Source organism: Cynocephalus volans, chromosome 3 (assembly GCF_027409185.1).
Source record: "Cynocephalus volans isolate mCynVol1 chromosome 3, mCynVol1.pri, whole genome shotgun sequence".
NCBI lineage: Eukaryota > Metazoa > Chordata > Mammalia > Dermoptera > Cynocephalidae > Cynocephalus > Cynocephalus volans.
This window is the reverse complement of record NC_084462.1, coordinates 37,366,180-37,384,380: the sequence shown is the minus strand read 5'-3', so window position 1 is coordinate 37,384,380 and position 18,201 is coordinate 37,366,180. Positions and strand designations below refer to the sequence as shown.

At 48.0% G+C, this 18,201-nt stretch overlaps 1 protein-coding gene across 1 annotated transcript in view; it reads right to left on the bottom strand.

Annotated features, from left to right (window-relative positions):
- Positions 1 to 18,201, bottom strand: part of ATP10A (ATPase phospholipid transporting 10A (putative)) — a 139,497-nt gene that overhangs the window by 75,052 nt on the left and 46,244 nt on the right.

Sequence of the window (18,201 nt, the reverse complement as noted above, 5' to 3'; positions counted from 1 at the left end):
CAAATTCCAGAATAGACAGAAAGTAGGTTAGAGGTTACCAGGAGCAGGGGGAGGGAGAACAGGGAGTCATTTTTCAACAGATACACAGTTCCACTTAGGGTGATGGAAACGTTTTGGAAACAGGTAGTGGTGATGGCTGTACCACACTATAAGTGTAATTAATGCCACTGAACTGGACACAAAAATGGCAAATTATATTTTATGTGTATTTTAGCACACTTAAAAAAATGTGAAATGATTACAATGGTAAATTTTGTTTTAGGTGTATTTTATCACATAATAAAAAATAACATCATTAAAACACTTTAAATCATGTGAAACTGAACTTAAACTGCAGCAGGTTAGCCAGTCACTTGTCAGTTAGGAGCACAGGTGCTGCAGCTCGTGGCTTGGGCTTGACCCGGCTCCACCACTGGGCAAACCTCTCAGCACCTCACTGTCATCTGCTGATCACAGACCGTAACAGGTCCTCCTCCCACACCATTTGAGATGAAGCAGGTAACACGCACCCCTTGCTTAGAACAATGCCCAGCACAGTCAGCCTGCAAAACCTGCTCCTTACTATCAATAGATATTGACATGGAAACATTATTTGTAGATTTCTTCTTTAGTTTTTTTTTTTTTTTTGACCAGTAAGGGGATCGCAACCCTTGGCACGGTGTGGTCAGCACCACGCTCAGCCAGAGAGCGCGCCGGCCATCCCTATATAGGATCCGAACCCACAGCCTCGGCATTACCAGCGCCACACTCTCCCGAGTGAGCCACGGGGCCGGCCCAGATTTTTTATTTTTTTAAACCCTGGAAAAATATGCTAACACATACCTCATCAAGCAATCCTCTGGTGGATATTGTTGACGAAGGAAAACACTAAAACACACGATGCATTAACCATACCCATCTTACTGTCCTCCCTCCCCCCATAAAGCTCCACTCCTCGCCCAAGTTCCCAGAGTGAGAATTTGGGCAGCAAGTCTGGATCTCGAGGCAGAGACAGTGTTAGTCACATCTGTGTGACTCTGCACTTTGGATGAGGAGGAAGAGTCTGGCGCTCCAGGAAGCCATCCACCAATTCTTACGCCTATGTTTTATTCCACAGTGTAGATTTGAGGGAACCCCTGGCAAACTTCAAGGGGCTTTTAGCCATCAGTTGTCCTGATGCTGGAGAGGGGGGTGTCCCCTTCCATTTTAAGCCTCTATTTCCCTGTGTTCCTCTAATTCAAGATCCACCAAATCAATTACATACAAAGCATGGCTCTGGGTGCTTAAAGGCGCAGAAAGACAAGTTAGATGCAGCCTCTGCCCTCCAAAATGAATGCGAAGCAAGACACCGCCACTGGAAGGCACCCTTAGGGAGGCAGCATCACCCCTCCTGGGGGGCCTGACGCTCCCCACAGGGCCAAGCACTCTGCAATGCTGCTCCTCACTGTGACAAGTCCTGCCACCTGGTGGGGACTGCAGGGCCCACTAGCTGTGGCCAAGGCCCATCATCAGGGCTCAGCCCTGAGGCCAGCTGGATCAGAGACAAGGCACAGGAGTGTCCCCTGCCATCCTGCTTGCTTATCGCGAAACAGCCTGACCTCTTCTGAGTACAGAGACAGTTGGCCTTGCTGTCTGACAGATTAAAACACTCTGGCCATGCTCCTATCTCCTTTCCAAAGGTCACGCCTTGACTTTGTATCATTACAGGCATCCCCTCTTCATCTTTCCAGTTGCTGGGTTCCTACAGCAAGATGGAGCAATTTGCAAGGCCAGTTCTTTCGGAAGAGTTTCCCAAAGACAAGTCATTGTCTCATCACAGAGGAAGCTGGAGTACGCCCGAGAATTAAGGGCACAGGCTTTGGTGTGATGGGGTCCCCAGGAGACAGGGCAATCTTGGGACTCACCCAGGAGAGGGCAGGCAGGAGGTGAGAATGGGAGAGACGCTGCTATTGGGCCACACGGTGCTGTCTGCGTTCAGTTTATGTTAACTACATTCCATTTATAAGCCTTTTCAAAAATAAAGTTGGCTTCCATCTGCTATGTAATCATAAAACATTCACTTGCTTGCACCATGTGAGCATTCTCAAAACAGTAACTTCAGGGGAAGCATTTGGGCTCTGAAGGAGATTTCCCCACAGCCTCGGTACAGCTGGCCCAGGGAGAGGGGTGCTGCATGGAGAGTTCAGTCATAGTCCTCGGGGGTGGGGGTCCATGTGAGACATGGAAAGCAGAGTAAGCAGAAAGCAGGGATGCTCCAGCATGCCTGGAAGAACACCAGCATCTGTGAAAAGACCCTGCAGACTTCAGGAATCCCTACTGTGGCCTGGACCCTGGGAAACCCAGACTCAGGAATCACTCATGAGAGAAGAACTGCTTACAGTAGGCCCTGTCACTGCCACAGACCAAGGGGGAGATTCCTCCTCGGGGACCCTGATGACTGTTTCAGCTGCAGTCCCCAGTGCTGCGTCTGGAGGCTATACCCACCCCACCCCTCCCCCTGCCCAACCTACTGAGTTTCTCTTATTTCTTTTTAAGTCTTTTACTAACCCTTATATATATATATATATATATATAAGTATATATATATATAGTTATATATAGTTACAGTTATATATAGTTATATATATAGTTATATAGTTATATATATATAGTTATATATATATAGTTATATATATATAGTTATATATATGTAGTCCTCCTTTTCACTGGGGGCGGGGGGTATAATGGTATTTCTTTATTTTTCCCAGCCTTTCCAAATGTTTTCTGAATTGTGTGCTCTCCTAGAATTCATATGTGGAAGTCCTACCCTCCCCACCCCATACCTCAGAATGGGACTGTACTTGGAGACAGGGTCTTTAAAGAAGTAATAAGTTAGGATGAGGTCATGTGGGTGGGCTCTAATCCAGGGTGACTGATGCCCCTATAAGGAGAGAAAGAGGTGGCAGTGATGTGTGCACATTGCACCAAGGAAAGGCTGTGTGAGGGCACAGTGCCAGGATCTGCAGGCCAGGAAGGGAGGCCTCGGAGGGGCCAGCCCTGCATGCCTGGTCTGGGGCTTCCAGCCTCCAGAACTGTGAGATCACAAATGTCTGTTGTTACAGCTGCCTGATCCGGGTACTTTGTTACAGTAGCCTCAGCTGACCCAGACACCTAATAACTTTGATTCCCGTGACTGTGACTCCAGCTAGAAGGAGTGGCTCACAGGCTGTAGCAACAGCAAAGGAGGGTGGGTAGAAGAAGCGGGTAGGGGCGACACGCCATGCAATCTGTCCACATCATGTGTTCCACAGTCACCCCAACCCCACACACACCTGTGCATAGGGAAAGCACCACACAGAAGACAGAAATATACTGCCATGACACTCTTCATGAGGCTGTTACAAGCAGCCAGGGTGGATAATTTGGGACTACTACCCTCTACTTGCTCAGGTCACTGTGCATGACGGTCAGGTGGACCAGACGTGTGACCATTCCCCTGCACTGAACAAGTCCCAGTGCACAGTGCTCCGGGGCTTCCTGGCAAACGCCCTCACTCTAACCCTAAGAAGGCACATGCCTGCACTCCTCCAGGAACGCTGGGTCATCCTGAGACACAGGGGTTGTGCTTTCTAAAGTGGCAAAGTTTAAAACAGTCATAGTCCTTGATACAATGGAAGAGTTTACAGCAATTTCAGGAAGCAACACTATTTCGTTTCCTCCTAAGGAGAGGGCTACCCTGCGAGGCAGCAGGACTCTGAGACTCCCTGCCCCTGGTGGGCACGCTGACACAAGGCTGCCCTGCACGAGCTGGGCCCGTGAGCATGCTGCAGCCATTCCTGCAGGTGCAACCAAAGTGACCCATCAGCGGGCTATGTGCTGCTCAGCAGGGACACCACCCAGCTATACCTGACTGGGCCACATGTGCCCTGTCAATCTGGATCTGAGGCCAGAGACAGGGAAGTGTAAGAGGCCTCTCTTGCTATGGCAAGGCTAATGTCCAGGAATACTCACAGCACCAATTGTCTAGCTCTTAATCCTGTTTGTGACGCCAATTGTAAAGCTAGGCGACCATGCTAGTTGTCCGGCTCTTTTACCTGCCAGTAATCCTGCACCGACTGGGCTGATTGTTGAGGTAGGGCTGGGTCTGGAGCTCCCAGACCCCTCAGGCCCATTCACAGACTGGGTCACAAACCCTTCATATGCCAGGCTGGGTCATCAGACCCCACACACGCCAGGATGGGTCACCAGACCCCTTCACACGGGTCTATGAGCTAGGTCACTTACCAAAAGGTCCTAACCAAGCATGGCTGCACCAGGTGGACACCTGAGGCCGACGCCCACTCGCCTGCTTCACCAAGTACACACACTCTCTCTCTGAAGAACACAAGAATAACAACAAAACTAAAAAGATACATTGGCCTGCAGGCGCACTAACTACACACACACACGCACGCACGCACGCACGCACACTCCCACACACTAAACGTGCTTACAATGGACGTGCTGAACCACACCCAGCTGGACCCGAGGCGAGGGCCCTGACCAATCTATTCTATTTTCCCAACAAGGCCAAAGAAGGTGCCACATGGCCAGGGCCTGAGGGTACAGCCAGGCATATCAGCCAGTGAGAAAAGGGGTATCTCAGACCTACATCCACAGGAGCCAAATTCTGCCAAGAACCTGCATGGGCTTCCAATAAGACCCTGAACCTTGGATGGGACTGCAGCCCCGGCTGGTACCTTGACTTCAGTTTGGTGGGACCCAGCTAACCTGTTCCTGAACTCCTGACCCTCGGAAACTGTGAGATAATACGTATGTGTGGTTGTTAGCTGCTCAATTTATATTTATTTGTAGCAAAGCAATGTAAAATGAATATATACCATTTCCATTTCTTGCACAGAAGCCAGAAGCTCCCGGCTGCTGGGCAGCTCCATCTTCGCTATTGAGCCGCAAACTAAATATGCCACCGGCAGGGAGGTTTATAATACGCATGCCTGAGAAGACACTGTTTCACGAGCAAAGCATGCAGAGCAAGAATGCTTAAAACCTAAACGAGTTTCTCTCACCACAAAGTGAGGGCCCCTCAGCGGGCATGAATGATGCATTAAGATGGAGGGAAACCCTAGAGATGTGCAGTCTCGGGGCGCAGGCTGTGTCTGTAGTGCTACAAACAGGGTGCATAGTCACTGCACGGGAATGACAGCCGGCTCTTCCTACCAGCTGAAATTTCCAGCTCATGGGTCCCAAATGTCTAAGGTCAGAGTGTGGATCCGAGAGCTCAGAAGTCATCAGCAGAAAAGGTGCAGTTCTTCTGAGACCACCAACAAGAAGAAACCAAGATGAAAGAGGCAGTCATGGAACTGTCTCATGTTCAAGAACCAGTTACAAAGCCAATCTGTTCCGGCTCACGCCCGTGCCCAGCTTCCCTCAGGACTGGAGGGGAGGCCGGCTGCTGTTTCTGTGACAGCCCCTTGCCTCTGGCCCCCCTTGCCCAGCTGTAACCGGAGGGTGTTAAACAGACAAAGCCACACCATGCAGGGGTGGAAGAATGAGAAAATGTTAGAATTAGAACGACTAGTGATAAATTCTGTTTAAAGACAAAAAGAAAAAAGAAATCAAGATTTCTTAATTCATCATTTTTGGTCACTTGTTTAAGATGAGTTAAACTATTGATCTGTACCAGTTATGTTTTTAAGGTTAAGTAAACAATTTTATAAGCTGAAAAGCAGTTTTTTGGGTTTTTCTTTTTTTTTTTAACCAGGAAATTGCTGTTACTTTTTTGTAGCTCTTCATTACTGCAGAGTTTAAGGACTACTGCTTAGAAATGTTAATGTTTTACTTCTTGAAACACACCAGCTTCTTCACTGTTTAATTTTCAGGTGGGCTCCCGTGTCTCTGCAATGGCAAAGGGTGTTCTACAATGTAGTTAAATCTCTACAAAGTGGGGAAGGTGGGATCTGTTTCCTAAAACCAAGTACTTAGATAAAGTTTTTTAAAAAGGCATATGCAGGAAACAAGTGGCGCACTCAGCAGCGTGCTGCGCTAGCAGCGTGGCGACGCTCCCGCCGCGGGTTCGGATCCTATATAGGAATGACCGGTGCACTCCCTGGCTGAGCGCCGGTCACGGGGAAAAAAAAAAAAAAAAAAAAAAAAGAATTGTACTTTAATCTTTAAGCATTGTTTTCAAGGGATTTGTATTCAGGTATTTGGCTACAGTTTTTCCTTATAGCCAAGGAACAAAAAATACCTTTTATAAGGTGACGACAGATTCCAACTTTGTCCACAACCGGTTAACATCCCTGGGGACCCATGGCCACTCCATGTACAAGAAAAATCCCCAAATAATGTCAATCATCGTCACCCCTGACCAGCCTCGTCTATGAATTCACGAATGAGACTGTTCAGTTTGTCTTTCTGGGCTGGCTGGGAAGATGTAAGAGGGAGACGCACACTCACTCTGACTACACATCCAGCAAGCTACTCCTCACTTGTAATGTGATATGACAGTTCGAGTGTAGTGACACTGCTGTCAACACAAAGCAGCAGCAAACATTTGTGGTGGCATGCTGCTACACTTCTGAGGAGGTCCAGGAAACAGGCGAGTGCGCACAAGCACGGAGCTGCGGCCAGCAGCGCATCCAGAGCACTTCACCGTTGGAGACGCTTGCTTCATCTACTTTTTGACAACTTAGGAGATGAATGAGAAGTATAACATATTTGTAACATGCACACACATTCGATTCTCTTACCCTCACGTTATATACCAACTTTATATGGCCACATTTTACCCCTTCCCATGTTCCAAAAAGGCCAGCTTGAAGGTAATCGCATATTATTTTTACAAGTATGTATGGGATGCCCCACCCCTCCTAGTCCACCACCTGCCAAGTACACACCTGCCTGAGGTGCTGCAGGGGGGCAGTGCTTGCTTTTTCCCCCTTAAAACTTGTCCCTCTCTCCAGCAAAAGCAACCAAAAAAAGGAAAGTGTCTTGGGTTAGAATAGGTAGAAAAGAGAATGAGGCAGAGAAAGAGGAGATGAAGGTTTTCAAGGTTTGAGCATTAAGGTTTTTTTTAAGAACAATCAACACACTGAGAGGAAGAACACTTGTCTTGATTAGGCAACCAGGGACTGCTTCCTGGAAGAGGGAGCATCTGAACTAGATCTTCTGGGTGAAAAAGAATCTTAGCTTAACCCAATCCTGCCCTACACCAAGGGGACTGCTTAAACCAAGAGCAGAATTGGATTTGGGAGAGGCTGGAAGGGCAGTGCCCAAACCAGAGATAAGAGGTCAGATCAAACATGATCCCCAGGCAGGTCCACAGTCACGGAACTCTGGAATAGAGACAGCAGAGAGAGGATGGGTGGGGAAGTTTGTATATTCTATGTGGCCAGACAACACGAATGATCAGGTGAAGAGACTAAGGACCTGGTAGCTTGAACGCAGGCACCACCAACCTCATCCAGGAGCAGGATCTTTTTCTGAGAAGAGATGTACCTGGTGATTTTTCAGTTAAAATTTTTTCCTTGTTTAAATTGCTCCTTCTCTCAGTAAATTTCCATAACTAACCTCTCACTTTGTTTCTTCCTATCTGCCTTTTAAGGCAACACCTCTGGTGCAGAAGTTGCATGCCTAAGGTGTTTTGCAGGACCCCTGGAGTTAGCTTGGCCCAGCACAAACTGAGCTAAACTGGTTCATCCCACAGACTTCTCTACTCAGTCTGCTTGAGGGCCAATGGGTGACCTTTTGACACCAGAGGGCCAGAAACTCCACTTCTAGATCTTGCTAACAATGCCATTTTCTGAACGTGCAGAGGCATGAAGACATCTTGCACCTGCACAAATCATTGAAGAACTTCTTCAAACCCTTTAACCCCTCACGATCCCACACACCTCACACCGTCCCTAAGCACTTCCCCATAAAGATCCCTTCTTTCCTAATGTGGACAAGGTAGATTTGAGATATATTTCTCCTGTTTTCTTGCTTGGTTGCCTTGCAAGTAAGACTTGTTCTCTGCTGTAAAGACTGGTGTGTCACCATTGGGTGCAGGCAAAGGAAGTCCATTTGGTTCCATAACAGGGACAGAGAGCCCAACTGTGAGCAACTGTCTGTTGGCTAATATACTCTCCACCAGAAAAGTAAAATGGCATTAAAGACCAAGATACACAAAATGACACCTGAGAAAGTTTCCCAGGAAAACCCCCACTCAGAAAAATCCCCTAGCTGCCATGTCACCTTCCCACATGTGCAATTTTGCCCACCTATGAGAAAGTCCCAGCTCAGCTTAAACCCTGCTCCCTCCTCTTCCTTCTTAGCCAATAGGAACAGTCCAGCTCAGCCTAACTGGATATAAAAGGCCCACCCCGACTCTCCTGGCTGCTGCTCCCACTTTCAAGAGGGCATCCCACTTGTTCATTTTGCCTGCCTAATACACTTTGGTTGAGTCCCTGTCTCCTGGTGTGTCTTATTTTGTGCTCGGGCTGGGGTTTTTCCTTTCAACTGTGAGTTCAGAAGCTGGTGGGGCCATGTGGGGTGGGCTCACAACTTTGAAGACAAAGGCAGACAGAGATATGGATTTGGGTCTCCTGAGCACAGTAGTGACAGGATCCCCTATTGTGGAGGTCCTCTCTGAGTCACCAGAAGATAGGATAAGAGAGGAGAAGCAGAGATGCAAGCTGAGTGCTGACTGTGCAGGGCACAGGAGTGCCAGGTGGGGACCCAAGCAGAGTGGCTGGCTGGGCAGGATGGGCAGTGGAGGAGGGGAGGGAGCCCAGCCGAGGGCCGGGAGCTGGCCAGCTGGGAGGTGCCATGCCCACACATGCATACGGGGTCCACAGTGCCTGCCCACCCCTGTGGCAGACACAGCCAGGAGCCTCCACCCCTCTGTTTTCACCCTTCCATGGCCAAGTGAACAGATCTGGAAAAACAGTCAGTCATGGAATGTGTACATGGAATCACCGTATTTTCACTTCATTTTTGGAAATTGTAACTTTCAATGGCACAACTCAAAACGACACATCCATGAAGACAGAAGGTCACCTTTCCAAAGTTCCTGGCACTGATTCATCTCCCTCTAACCTCTCCACTGCTCAAGCAGCTTTCACATCCAGCCTGACTGAGACTGGTTATTCTTCTGACAGACAGAATGCTCTGCAGTGGTAAACCTCCTGTACAAGAGCCACAGGTGATGGGAGGCTTGGGATCAGTCTTTCGGGCAACACCAGCTGGAGGTCTGGACGCTAATTCCTCTCAGCACTGCGCATCATCATCATCTTTATAATAATAGTGACAGCAACAGAAAAAAAGAAGCACAGCTTCTCCTGATACCACCCGTTATGAACCAGGCACTGTGCAGACCATTTCATATTGTCTCAGTAAATCTTGCATGATCCTAACAGTAGATTCCCATCTACGGATGTAGAAACTGCCCATGGAAAGACTGACCTGCCTATGTGACTCCAGGGTCCCTGATGCCTTGGGGATGTTTGATTTTGAAAGCATATCTGATCCAGTAGGCCCAAAGAGGAATGTCTCATGACAACTTTGCAAAATTCTAAGAGAAAAACTTAATTTTTCTCTTTTAAATTATGCAGCCCAGAGACCAATGTGGTCTGAGAACAAAATATCACTATGTTTGGAAAAAGAGGAGAAGGCAGACAATTCCCGACCTATGCAGTGTTTGACACAGAATAACAGATTTCAGTCCATTTGCCGAAGCACCTGCCTGTTCACAAACTGGAGGGGGCTTATTCAGGGTCAAAGTCACCAAACTGTGGTTTCTGCTACAACTGGGAAGTATACCCTAACGCAGCCTTAGCGGACTGAGAATGCGCTCATCCTTCACTGAGACCACCTGTTGTGGGGACCACCTGAGCTGCACATAAGGGGGACTCTGCCCTCTTCTGGCCTCTCTGCTTGGGGACTTTGTCTGGGTTAAAAGGGCAGCCCAAGGGTTCTCACCAGGGCAGGGGAACAGCTTATTCTAATGGCTTCAGGGTGACTGGGCAGCTGTGAGCAGCGTCCCCACCTGGGCAGCACACCCCTGACCACTGGTAGCTGGGCTGTCGCGCAGGTTGCTTCTGCATGAAGCTGCCTCACCCTCCTCACAAAATCCCTCTTGCAGGAAATACTTACACAGTCCTAAGCGGCAGGTTTGGGAATGGTCAATAATTAATGATGATGCCTCCCATCTGGCCAGGGCTTTACTTAGGGCCACAAAGCCCCAGCGCAATCATGTTCTCATCCCCACGTAGCAGGCACAGGCTCAGGAGCCTGCGCTCCAAACGCCTCGGGCTCCTGATCTGCAAAACAGGGGTCTGAACTATCTCTGCAACTGCTTTGGCAGAAACTGTCCCGTTTCCCCTCCAGAATCCCTCTGCTCCTGTCCCACAGGCTTTGTGCTCTCTTACCTGGCACCAGACTGTCAACGGTGACCATCGTTTTAAGGGAGCTATTAGGGTCACTATTGTGACCACCTTTCCTGTTTTTTTCATGTGTGCATGATTTTTTCCCATTATTATTTTTGAAGCTAGTGTTTCATTTTTGACTAATAAAATCAGAAATACTACAAATAAGCAGCAAGTTGCATCTTTGATTTTGTGGTTTATAATTAAAACATGAGCTGGTATTTTATCTTTATAATTAGAAAGATGGTATAATTGTTCACAGGATTTCAATGAAATAGAACACAGATGGGTGTGGCTTGAAGTGCAGTCACATATGCAACATGACTACATGCTTAGCACCATTCTGTATTATTTCACTGACACAGACCTTCAGTTCCCATGGAGAGAAAACTTCAACTAAAGCTGCTGCACTTACTAAACCAACGGAAAGACAGCTGGCTAGACACATCTGGGTGCTTTGTGCCTTATAGACAAAACAGTCAAATGCATTTTCTTTTCCACTGAATCTTTCAAGGTCAGGTAGGTTCAAACTGAAAGTATCTAGAGAGATCCACAGAAGACATTTTTAAGAAAAAGGGAAGATTATATGAACTAACCTAGCCTGCAGTCTAACTAGACTGAGGCTTCCCAAGCAGAGACCGGAGGACTCCTTTGCCAACTACGGGGAGAACTGCAAGGCACTTTCTAAACAAACAGAACATACAAGAAACCAGAACACAGCAAGGTGAGCCCTGATTGGGAGGATCACGGCAAAAGATCCAAGAATCTCGTGGAATAATCTTAGTGCCAAGGCCTGATGCCTTGGGAATATGAAAACCCTTCATGGAATGTATCTTTCATATGGTGTACAAATGAAGAAGTGTGTGTATGTGAGTGTAGGTGTGTGAGTGTGAGACAGCGAGAGAGAGAGAGAGAGAGACAGAGAGAGAGAGACAGAGAGAGACAGAGAGAGACAGAGAGAGAAATTTTACACTTTAAAAAGATCCAACAAGACTCTAAAATTATCCAAAATTTAATATGCACTCATTACACAACAGGCAGAAAAGTGGAAAGCCCAGAACAAGAGACAACAGCTTAGTAAAGGGTCTCTTGACCTCAGCACTACTGACATTTTGGGCAAAATAAATCCTTATTGCAGGGGCTGTCTGTAAACCACAGGATGCTGAGCAGCATCCCTGCCCCCACCCAGCAGATGCCAGCAGCGTGCGATCCCCCAAGCTGTAACAACCGTAAATGGCTCCTGGGGGACAAAACCACCCCCAGGAGAGAATTGCTGCTTTAAAGCACCTGGGACAAACATTGTGGAAAACGGATTACTAAATAAATGTTTACAGGACCAACATATTTCAAAATTCATGTAGGTAAGAACTCAGCGCTGAAACAGAAATGGCAAAGTCTGCAGTAGGAACGTGAGCCAAATACGTTGCAGAATGTCCAGAACGTGTCTTCTTTCCACCATAAACCAAAACATCTGTTCCTTTGGTGAGACATGCTAATGTATTCTTAATCTAATACTAAAAGTGAGAGGCGGTGAGAGATAATACCTGGAGTGATTTTTCTGGAGTGAATTTTATGACACCAAAAATACAGCAGTTTAAGCCGTATGCATAAAAACTGTATCTTCTAAATTATTTCCTGTTTTGTATGTCTCCTAGATGTGACGTGAGCTGTAAGAAATGTCCTGGACGTGAGTGGAAGCACATGTGTGCAGGCGGGAGACTGCTCAAGTGAGTCGGGGGAAGGGGAGCTACTGGCTGCACCAACGTGAGCTCAGTGTCTCAACCCAGAGACAGGGACACCCCTCCTGGGCTCCAGCCACACAATTATTCACACCATGCAATGCTGGATGTCAAGAACACATGCATTTTTCCTGGGAAATGTAACTGCTTGTGAGAGCAAAATGATACCTAAAAACAAGACCACATACCAACCTCTTAGTGAGTTTTAACACAAAACTTGTTTTTTGACAGATCATTTCTCCTGTGGTCTTTTCTGGCTATTGTGGGACATTCTCAAAGTATCTCCGTAGACATCAAGACATCTCAATAATAATACTGCCCATCTGTAAAGTATGTAGAACACTCGGGGGACACTTTTAGAGTTTTCAAGGTAATTTCTTATACATTAATTCATCCGTTGGTATGACACTCCCATGAAATGGGTAGAAGTAATGACGATCCCCATTCTTATGGAGAAGTCCTATGTTTTTAACAGCTTTTCCTAAGAGGCTGTAACAATTCACATTTCTCCGTAAGTATCTTCCTTTCTACAAGCAATAGCGGCTTCTTTCTCTTTTTTTCAAACCTCCCTGCAGGTCTGACTGGCAGGGCAGGACACCTCGCTGTCCTTCTCACCTGCAGCTCCCTGGCCCCTAGGCCACCTGTCCTGGTTCTTTGTGAATCAACTCTGCCTACTTTCTCTCATTTTTTCTGCTGAGTTCTTTGCTCCTTCTAGACAACTTAACCTGCGAAATCATTTATATGAAAAATATTAACCCCTTTTCTGTCTTTTGCTTTGTAAATACTTTTCTCTAAAGAGCTACCATTCGTCCTGTTTTTCAATTTTTGCTTGTGGTGTAATTTTGCCATATAATCATTTAAAATTTTTATATAGTTAAATATGAGAACACCTCTATTTTTCATGGAAAAATATAATTAAAGACTATACAAATCTTTCTATGAATTTTTTGCAGTATCCTTATATATCTGACTTTCCAGGCCTGGCTGAGGAAGCCTCCACATCCTGGAAGCATACATGATGTTTCCTAGTTTTGCTTGTTTGTTTGTTTTTGTCAGTAGAGTGCAGAGTACTTTTTAGCAAAGATTTAAGTGTTCAAACCCACTGAAATTCATTTCTGTATGTTACAACCTAAGGGTTTAGTGCTGTTTCCTCCAGCCAGTTGTATCAACACTATTAAACAATCCTTTCTCCACTGAACCTAAATACCATTTGTTTTGGGTTTTACCTACTAGGTTCCAGCAGTCTACATGTCAACACCACACTGGTTTGATCACATGGTGTATTTGATCAGCCCTACCACTAGCCTGAGTGCTGAGAGGAGCCTTAGTGTAATTTGACAAAGGCACCCCTCTGGGTGGCAGGGCCTGGCCCAGCATGCGGAGCACCTGCAGGAGGGGGTTCTTACCCTGCTGTCTGCAGGGCACTTGCAAATCATGGATGGCTTCATGCTGTGGCAGCCCTTGTTCCATTATCTGGTACAAAAAGTTGCTCCTTTTCAAATTCTTTAAAAAAATGTCTCGGCTATGCCAGGGCACTATAAACTGTATGGCTACTTTATCCAAATCCCGGAGGACCCTCCAGGTGGAGCGGCGAGGCCTGAATGCTGGCCTGGTGAGAGCCGGCACTCCCATGACACCTGCTCCTCCCGTCCAGGCCGTGGGGGCTGCAGCTTTGTGCCTGCTTACATGCTTCACAGGTACTGCCGTTTCCTTCCTGCAGGCCTGGGCCCTCCTTGTCCAATCTATCCCTAAGTACTGTGCACTTTCGTTTCCTATTTTTGCAGATCATGTTCTTCCCTTCCTCTCCCAATTGCTCCCTGAGCAGCTCTTCTGCAGTGGCCACAGGTCTTTCCCAGCAGCTCTGCTGTGTGGACATGAGCTCTGTTTGCTCATGATGTCATTCTCTCCTGGCTGCCAGGCCCTGTAGATGAAAGCAACTATTCCTGGTGAGCACACGTGGCCTCCCAAGGAAGTGGGGAGCACGCAGCTTCCCAAGGGCCTCGCAGCAGCCTCAAGAGCAAGGGAGAATCAGCCCAGAGGACCATGGTGTCCAGTCAGTCTAGCAGGCATAAAAGGCCCCTCTCCCAGAGGCCCACAGACCTCTGCAGGTGCAGGCTGTCCCCAAGACGACCTGCTTTGTGGACCTTGTGCCAGGGTTTTCCAGCTGGTGGAGGAGCTGGCACCATTGCCGTCCACTGACCTGCACAGAAACTACGGCTTTCCCGAGATGCCAGGAGACCGCAGCCACCTCACTCGGGGTGTGCAGTGGGAGAGGAAAGGCTTGGGTCCAGGCCCCCATTTCCCCAGAGGCTCTGCTCCCTCTGAATCAGAATGTTGAAGGCAACAGGGCCTCACTGATCCTAAGGTCCCTTCCTTTAATTTCACATGAGGACAGACCTGAGAGCCAGAAAGGCAGATCAGTCTTCTCACTCGATGCCCCCATGTGCCTCCCTGAGGCTTTGCTGGGATAACTCAGTGAAAGCACCCGCCTTCCGACCAGTCCCAGACCAGCACCATCCTGGGGTGGGTTTCTTCCCACCAGGCAGAATTAGAAATCATGAAAGCATCCTCTTTTCTACATAGAGTCTTTCTAAAAATATCACCAAAACAATATGCTTCTCCATGACATATTTGATGCAAACACCCCTAAATTGTGACAAGCTACAAAGTGTGATGGCTAAAGGACCTTAGACAAACACTGCCCTGTCTGAGAAGATTCAGCCCCTGGAATGGAAGGAACATGTGGATCGGGGTACTTGCCCCATAGCCATGGAGCCACCACAGGTGACCCTCACAGTCAGGCAGCGTCCTGGGCATGGTCAGAGCCACAGGTGGCCTGGACAGGTGTTCTCTGCCTAGAGCCGCCTGACATCCCTCTGGGATGATCCAACGGGGCTACAGGACAGCAGTCACTGGGCAGAAGGTGGCAGCCATTGCAGCTGGCCTTGGAGAGGCCTCACTCCTTACTCAGCTTTGGAAACTTTTAATTTGTTTATTTTTTAAACTTTAACAAGTATTGTTTATATTTGTGCAGCACAATGTCATGTTTTGATATATGTAGACATTGTGGAATGATTAAATCAAGCTATTAACATATCCTCACCTCACACACATTTAAAATCTACTCTTTCGGCAATTTTGAAATGTATGATGCATTATTTTTAACTATGATCACTATCTGTACAATCCATCACTAAACCTATTCCTCCTGTCTAATTGAAACTTTGTACCCTTCTTTCTGCTTGTTTTGGGGTTTTTTGGTGGCTGGCCAGTAACTTTGCACCCTTTGACTGACATCTCCCCTTTCCCAACTGCACCTCAGCCCCTGGAAAGCACCTTCTCCTCTGCTTCTGGGTCTGACTTGTTCAGTTCCACAAGTGAATGAGATCATGCAGCATTTGTCTCTCTATGCCTGGCTTACTTCGCTTAGCGTAGCGTCCCCCAGGTTGGTCCATGTGGTCACAAATTTTAGTAAGTTGGAAATGTTATTTTTTTCAGAAAAAATTCACAAAGCACAGGTCTTGTATAAGAGACCTCCTCCGAAGCACGGGGAGCAGCCAGCCCTGGGAGGAGCGACTCCATAGCTAGCACCATGGCGGCTCCCCTGCCCCCTGGCCCAGCTCAGCTGGCACATTTTGGGGTCTCTGGGCACATTTTGAACTCAAGTCTCTCTCTTACTTTCTGCCCCACTTTTCTACTTTGTGATAGATTTTTCCTTTTGAATTAAATGCTTAAAGACTCTCTTCTTACAGAACTGGGATGCTCCTGAGCCTCAGGTGCCCTGCACGGCAGCTCCCGAGGGTGGGCGGTGGTCTTTAGGCCCCTTCCAGAGGGGACAGCCACACAGGGTGGGCAACCCAGCCCCACAGCCCGAGGGCCCTTCCCTCCCACTGGTCAGGGCACCCTCCTGGGGTAGCAACATCATAACAAGAGGCCCCGGTCCAGGGGGCAGGGGGACAGAGACCTGCAGGGCATCCCCCACCTGCCCATCCATCAGCACAGCCCGGCCACCCACTCTTCCTGAGCCAGGGTTCCACACTATGTCACACCCTCCAGGGACATCTACCGGGAGTAAACTGAAAGTACATCACCCACAGAGGACATTCTCACCACAACAAGAAGTTTTCTAAGAAAAGAGTTAAACATAAGACTTCTGTGGCTATCATCTACTTAAGCTTAAGCTTCTTAGACCCCTTGCAGAGTCTGTCACGGCAGTGAATCTGGAGTACAGCCTTGGTAACTGGCAGAGGGAAGCCCTTGCTGCCCTCCACCCACTTCCCCTTGTCCCTCACAGGTGATGACTAGCAAGCTTCTCTGCTTCACCAACAGCAGACACACTCCGGGAGACGACGGCCCTGCCCTGGTGGGGGAAGACTGGGCCCCAAAGCCAACAAAATCAGAAGTCCAAACAATGTCTCTTAGAGGAAAATAAACGCTCTTGAAGTGCCTGGTGTGGGGTGTGCTTCCTGCTTCAAGGGCCTGAATAACAACCAATACCAGTGTCCCCAAGTTGTGGAGCAGGTGCCCACCTAGCCCTCCCTTCCCCTGGGTCACCCGAGGTCCCCCTGTCACCAGGAAGTTGCACGGGAGCCCCAAGGCCACTCAAGACCATGCAGGCCATCTGTCATAGAAAAAGGTTGCCTGAGTGTCAGGATGTCACGTTAAGTCACATGACCCTCAAAATGCACTGGTGGGGGGGGGGGGCTCGACAGCCTACTGCAGTCTGTCTGTGGACATCTCACAGAGTGGCCAAGGGCACCACAGGACAGAGAGAAAATTCAAATCACCAGGAAGAAAAAAGGGTTTTTCTGCTGCCTGCAAAATGCTAGGTTCCAATCTGGTGAAACAGCCTCCAGGTCTCCCTCCAGAGTGATCCGGACAGTACTCAAAAACTGAACAAAACAACAAATTCTGCAGACTGAGGGGCAAAACCAGTTCTGTTGGGGCTTCCACCAGCTGCAGCCAGTTGCCCCTCCGCCTCTTCAGAAACGCACAGTGAACACACCAGATAAACTTAGTTCATGTGGGCCCTATAATGCCTGAGGGGTCAGCTGTGCTTCCGTGTGAAGCTCCTCACCCCCAAACACTATTGTTACAAACCGAGGGCTGAGCAACAGTCCTGGGAAGCAGGCAACTCTGAGATGAACTGAAATGCTGCTTAGCCAAATCTTCATTAAAACAAAACCAACCAAACAAACAAAAAACTTAATTAAACTGAATATCATTAGCATGTCCCATAAAGAAAGAAAAGTCAACAACCCCAATGTACACATGTAAGCCAATCCAACACAAATGTGTCCACTTGTAATTAACTATTTATAAATGGGTAATTGTTGGGAAAATAAAATAGTTTGTCAGGGCCCTTGCCTCGGGTCCAGTTGGGTGTGGTTCAGCACGTCCATTGTAAGCGAATTGTGTGTGTGTGTGTGTGTGTGCATGTGCATGCAGTTAGTGTGCATGTGCACCAATGTATCTTTTTAGTTTTGTTGCTATTCCTGTGTTCTAGAGAGAGAGGCAGAGAGGGGTAGAGAGGTAGAGAGAGAGGTAGAGAGAGGGGAAAGAGAGAGAGCGTGTTTGGTGAAGCAGGCGGGTGGGCATCTGCCTCGGGTGTCCCATCTGGCGCAGCTATGGCTTCCAACCTTTGGCTCCAAGGACCTTTTGGCCCGTTACCTAGCTCATAGACCTGCATGAAGGGGTCTAGTGACCCAGCCTGGCATATGAAGGGTTTGTGACCTAGTCTGTGAATGGGCTTGAGGGGTCTGGGAGCTCCAGACCCAGCCCTAGCTCAACAATTGGCCCAGTTGGTGCAGGATTACTGGCAGGTAAAAGAAACTGACAACTGGTGTGGTCGCTAGCTTTATAGTAATGTATAAGTTAAGTGAAAGTCCCAGAACACACATATCCCTTCTTCACCACCACCACCACCACCAAAACCCAGAAACCAAACCTACTAGCAATGATTCTTCATGAACAGGAACCATTAACTGATGCCTTTGGCTCTGGTCTGAGAGTTCTGAGGAACAAGGCAGTGCGTTTAAGAATCCTGTCATTGGACTCCCAGCCCAGGTGGGGCCAGGGTGAGGTGCTTGTCTCAGGTG